This window comes from Physeter macrocephalus, chromosome 11, assembly GCF_002837175.3.
Source record: "Physeter macrocephalus isolate SW-GA chromosome 11, ASM283717v5, whole genome shotgun sequence".
In the NCBI taxonomy this organism is placed as follows: Eukaryota; Metazoa; Chordata; class Mammalia; order Artiodactyla; family Physeteridae; genus Physeter; species Physeter macrocephalus.
Window position 1 is genome coordinate 43,507,732 of NC_041224.1, and position 6,158 is coordinate 43,513,889.

The 6,158-nt window shown below is 48.6% G+C and overlaps 1 pseudogene; it reads left to right on the forward strand.

Moving 5' to 3' along the window:
- The first annotated feature begins 5,148 nt into the window (after window positions 1-5,148).
- LOC102973723 (melanoma-associated antigen 10-like) lies at window positions 5,149-5,955 on the forward strand (annotated as a pseudogene).
- The last annotated feature ends 203 nt before the right edge of the window (window positions 5,956-6,158 follow it).

Below are 6,158 nucleotides of genomic sequence, written 5' to 3' on the forward strand. Positions count from 1 at the left end.
AAAGAAGAAAACACAAGAAAAATTCTGTGATCCTCCCACCCACCAGGAAGGACAGAAAGATTTTTAATCAACAGAGACAGCTCTAGACTCTTCTCAATCTGGAGATGTCACCAGAGGAACCAACATACCAAATCTTACTCCCCAATATATTGACCTCCACCCCTAGGAGCTCAAAGTCCCTTTACTTTGTTTTGTCACTGCTTTATAATTTATTGTTCCTTTGTCAAGATGCTATAAAAGCCCAAATTCTAACCACTTCTTTGAGTTACTCATCACTGAGTATTTCTGCATGTATGCATAATACATCTTAGTAAACTTCTGTTTATTTTTCTTTTGTTAATCTGTCTTCTGTCAGACTAATTTGCAGGGCCCCAGGCAATGAACTTCAGATGGTAGAGGAAAAACATTTTTTTCCTCCCCTAAAGTTTTGGTGATCATGAAGGAACAGAAAAGGCTGGGGTACCCTACTTGCTCTGGAAACCACTGATGAGATCCTGGGACAACAGATAAAAGCTGGCAAAAGGTAAGAATGCTTTTTTTTTTTTCTTTAATATTTATTTATGGCTGTGTCAGGTCTTCGCTGTGGCATGCAGGATCTTCGTCGCAGTGTGTTGGCTTCTCTCTAGTTGTGGCATGTGGGTTTTCTCTCTCTAGTTGTGGCATGCAGGCTTAGTTGCCCTGTGGCATGTGGGATCTTAGTTCCCCGAACAGGGATCGAACCCTGTTCCGATGTGTCCCCTGCGTCAGAAGGCGGATTCTTTACCACTGGACCATCAGGGAAGTCCCTCAAAAGGTAACAGTTCTTACCATGTCAGCCTCCTGCATGTCTGTTTGTCATGCCCCTGGTATGACCCACTGACTGGAGACTTGACTGAAAATCTGGAAGCACGCCTATGATCTGGCTTCAGCTTTGCTCACCCATAGTCCTAGAAGCAGTCCTGATCACCCAGGGACCCAGGATGAACCATGCCAATTGGCACCTCTAGTAACAGGTGTGTCAACCACAGACTTGACTGTAGGCAGCCTTATGACACAGCTCTGGCCCCACTCTACCATAGTCCAGAGGCAGTCCTGCCAGCCTAGGAACCTAACCAGGGGTCTAGCAGAAACCTGGCCAGGCTAAACCCATTCATGCCCCTGGTAACAGGCCTGCCTTCTGTGGACCTGACTATGGACCTGGAAGTGGCCCTGTGACCTAGCCTTGGTCCAACTCAACCATGGTCCCAGAAACATTCCCATAAGCCTTGGGATCTGATAGGAACCACTCCTGCCTGTGCCGCTGGTAATAAGCCCACTAACCAGACCCAACTGCAGACCCAGCAGCAGCTACATGACCCAGCTCCAGCCTGGCCTTACCACCATCCTGGAGGCAGTCTTGTCAATCCAGGGACCCAGCAGGAAAAGATCTTTACCTGCCAAAACCAGTCTGTAGAGATTTGAAGAGATGAGATATCTGTTCCTTCAAATGCACAGACACAAATGCAAGTCTACAAGTATCACAAAAAATCAGTTAATCATGACAAAACAAAAGGAAGCTCATAAAGTTCTAGTAACTGATTCTAAAGAAATGGAGATCTATGAACTGCTTGACAAAGAACAGGTCATTTGAAATTATTCAGTCAGAGGAACAAAAAGGAAAAAGAATGCAAAAGAGTGAAGAACACATTCAGGACTTATGGGATACCATCAAGTGAAATAACATATGCATTATGGAAGCCCCAGGGGAGAAGAGAGAGAGAGAAAGGGGCAGAAAGCTTATTTAAAGAAATAATGGCTGAGAAATCCCCAAATCTAGGCAGGAAAAAGGACATCTTGATTCGTGAAGTCTAAATGTTCACAAATAGATTGAATCCAAAGGGGTCTACACTGAGACACACTATCATTAAGATATCAGAAGTCAAAAACAAAGAGAGAATTTGGAAAGCAGCAGAAGGAAAGTAACTTGTCACATACAAGGGAGCCCCCATAAGTTACAGTACCCAAGACAGTGTGGTATCAGTGAAACAACACACAAATACCTCAGTAAAACAGAATAGCGAGCCCACAAATAGACCCACATAAATATAGTCAACTGATTTTTAACAAAGGAGCAAAGGCAATACAATGGAGCAAAGATAGTCTTTTCAACAAAGGATACTGGAACAACTGGACATCCATATGCAAAAAAATGAATCTAGACACAGATTTTATGCCTTTCATAAAAATTAACCCAAAATGAATCACAGACCTAAATGTAAACTACAAAACTATAAAACTCCTAGAAGATAACAGGAGAAAACCTACATGATCTTGGATGGTGATGGCTTTTTATTTTTGTTTTTTTTTTTTTTTTTTTGCGGTATGCGGGCCTTTTTATTTTTGTTTTGTTTTTTTTTTTTTTGCGGTATGCGGGCCTCTCACTGCTGTGGCCTCTCCCGTTGCGGAGCACAGGCTCCGGAAGCGCAGGCTCAGCGGCCATGGCTCACGGGCCCAGCCGCTCGGCGGCATGTGGGATCTTCCCGGACCGGGGCACGAACCCGTGTCCCCTGCATAGGCAGGCGTATTCTCAACCACTGTGCCACCAGGGAAGCCCGGTGATGGCTTTTTAGATAAAACTCCAAAGACACAATCTATGAAAGAAAGAATTGATAAGCTGGACTTCATTAAACTTAAAAATTTCTACTCTGTGAAAGACAATGTCAAGAATGAGAAGACTAACCTCAAACTGGGAGAAAATATTTGCAAAGTCACATCTGATAAAGGACTGTTACCCAAAATATATGAAGAACTCTTAAAAATCAGCAATAAGGAAACAAACAACCCAATTTAAAAATAGGCCAAAAATCTTACAGACACTTCACCAGAGAAGACATACAGATGGTAAATAAGCACATGAAAATATTCTCCACATCATATGTCATCAAAAAAAATGCAAACTGGGGCTTCCCTGATGGCGCAGCGGTTGGGAGTCCGCCTGCCGATGCAGGGGACACGGGTTCGTGCCCCGGTCCGGGAGGATCCCACATGCCGCGGAGCGGCTGAGCCCGTGGGCCATGGCTGCTGGGCCTGCCCGTCCGGAGCCTGTGCTCCGCAACGGGAGAGGCCACAGCATTTAGAGGCCCGCATAACGCCAAAAAAAAAAAAAAAAAAAAGATGTTAAAAAAAAAAGCAAAAAAAGAATCCGCCTGACAATGCCTGTGCGCCGCAACTATTGAGCCTGCGCTCTAGAGCCCACAGGCCACAACTACTGAAGCCCGCGCTCCTAGAGCCTGTGCTCTGCAGCAAGAGAAGCCACCACAATGAGAAGCCCGCACACGGCAACGAAGAGTAGCCCTCGCTTGCCACAACTAAAGAAAGTTCGTGTGCAGCAATGAAGACCCAACACAGCCAAAAATAAATAAATAAATAATTATTTCTTTAAAAAAGAGAAAAGAGAACCCATCGCAATGAGAAGCCCGCGCACCGCACGGAAGAGTAGCCCCTGCTCGTGGCAACTAGAGAAAGCCTGTGTGCAGCAACGAAGACCCAACAAAGCCAAAAATAATAAATAAATTAATTAATTAATTAAAAAATATATATATTAAAGAAAAAAGAGGGGAAGGGGGAGGAGAGGACCAGGGTTTTTGTTTTGTTTTTTTTTTTTTTGCGGTATGCGGGCCTCTCACTGCTGTGGCCTCTCCCGTTGCGGAGCACAGGCTCCGGAAGCGCAGGCTCAGCGGCCATGGCTCACGGGCCCAGCCGCTCGGCGGCATGTGGGATCTTCCCGGACCGGGGCACGAACCCGTGTCCCCTGCATAGGCAGGCGTATTCTCAACCACTGTGCCACCAGGGAAGCCCGGTGATGGCTTTTTAGATAAAACTCCAAAGACACAATCTATGAAAGAAAGAATTGATAAGCTGGACTTCATTAAACTTAAAAATTTCTACTCTGTGAAAGACAATGTCAAGAATGAGAAGACTAACCTCAAACTGGGAGAAAATATTTGCAAAGTCACATCTGATAAAGGACTGTTACCCAAAATATATGAAGAACTCTTAAAAATCAGCAATAAGGAAACAAACAACCCAATTTAAAAATAGGCCAAAAATCTTACAGACACTTCACCAGAGAAGACATACAGATGGTAAATAAGCACATGAAAATATTCTCCACATCATATGTCATCAAAAAAAATGCAAACTGGGGCTTCCCTGATGGCGCAGCGGTTGGGAGTCCGCCTGCCGATGCAGGGGACACGGGTTCGTGCCCCGGTCCGGGAGGATCCCACATGCCGCGGAGCGGCTGAGCCCGTGGGCCATGGCTGCTGGGCCTGCGCGTCCGGAGCCTGTGCTCCGCAACGGGAGAGGCCACAGCATTTAGAGGCCCGCATAACGCCAAAAAAAAAAAAAAAAAAAAGATGTTAAAAAAAAAAGGAAAAAAAGAATCCGCCTGACAATGCCTGTGCGCCGCAACTATTGAGCCTGCGCTCTAGAGCCCACAGGCCACAACTACTGAAGCCCGCGCTCCTAGAGCCTGTGCTCTGCAGCAAGAGAAGCCACCACAATGAGAAGCCCGCACACGGCAACGAAGAGTAGCCCTCGCTTGCCACAACTAAAGAAAGTTCGTGTGCAGCAATGAAGACCCAACACAGCCAAAAATAAATAAATAAATAATTATTTCTTTAAAAAAGAGAAAAGAGAACCCATCGCAATGAGAAGCCCGCGCACCGCACGGAAGAGTAGCCCCTGCTCGTGGCAACTAGAGAAAGCCTGTGTGCAGCAACGAAGACCCAACAAAGCCAAAAATAATAAATAAATAAATAAATTAATTAAAAAATATATATATTAAAGAAAAAAGAGGGGAAGGGGGAGGAGAGGACCAGGGTTGGGGAGGCTGGGTTCAGGTCGGCAGAGGCAAGGAGCCCAGCCCTGCCAGGAGTCAAGGGGCCCCAGGAACCGGGAGGCGAAGGCCCAGGTCTGAGGACCGTGTCCTCAGGTCACAGAGCAGAGGAGGCCCCGGCAGTGCCAGGTGTCAAGGTGAGGTTGGCAGGGGACAGGCTGCACAGGACGAGCGCCATTGTGAGGCCTGAGAGCACCCCTCAAAAGAAAACCTGCCCATGGTCCCCATCTGTCACCCCTGTCCACACTCCTGTCGGCGGCCGGACCGCAGTCATCGTGCCCCTGGTGCAGATGAGTGAGCTCTGCAAGCCTGAGGCAGACCTTCAGGACCCAGTCCAGGTGCAGGGCCCCATGGAGGCGCAGATAGCTGTTCTGGGCTGAGGGGGAGGAAGCCGCATCCCCCGCATCCTCTTCCTCCCCAGGCCCCTCCTCCTCCTCCTCCACCCATGTGGAGTCCTTGCCCCAGGAGGTACTTAATGTGATGATGGCTGACCTGGTGGGGTTACTGCTCCTTAAGTATTGCGTCAAGGAGCCGACCTCCAAGGCAGAAATGCTGAATATGGTCCTCAAAGACCATCGGGACCACTTCCCCCGTGGTCTTCAGCCAAGCCTCTGTGTGCATGCAGCTGGTCTTTGGCGTGAAGAAGGTGGACCCCAGTGAGCACACCTATGTCCTGTTCCCCACCCTGGGCCTCACCTGGGATGCCATGCTGAGCAATGGGCAGAGCGTGCCCAAGGCTGGCCTCCTGGTGATGTTCCTGGCTGTGATCCTCCTGGAGGGTGAATGCGCCTCTGAGGAGGAGGTCTGGGAAGCACTGAGTGTCATGGGGGTGTATGCAGGGAAGCAGCACTGCATCTGTGGGGAGCCCAGGGAGCTGCTCACCAAAGTGTGGGTACAGGAGGGCTACCTGGAGTACAGGCAGGTGCCCCACAGCGACCCCACCCACTCACTACGAGTTCCTTTGGGGTCCCCAAGCCCATGAGGAGACCAGCAAATGGCAGGTCCTGGAGTATCTGCTCAGGGTCAATTGATGGGATCCCAGGTCCTTCCCATCCCTGTCTGCAGAGGCTGTGAGCGATGAGAAAGAGGGGGCCTGAGCCAGAACAGCAGCCAGGCTCCTTCCAGGCCCATGCCCAGCAGCTCCTCTTGCGGGGTAGGAAGGGAGGCTGATCCTCCACTCTGAGTCTGAAGAGGGAGCGGTCAGCCTTCTAAGTAGTGACGGCCCAGGCGAGTTGGGGGAACACGGTGTGTAGCATATTTGGGTTCCTCTTGTGTATAATGACATGGAATTTCATCTCTG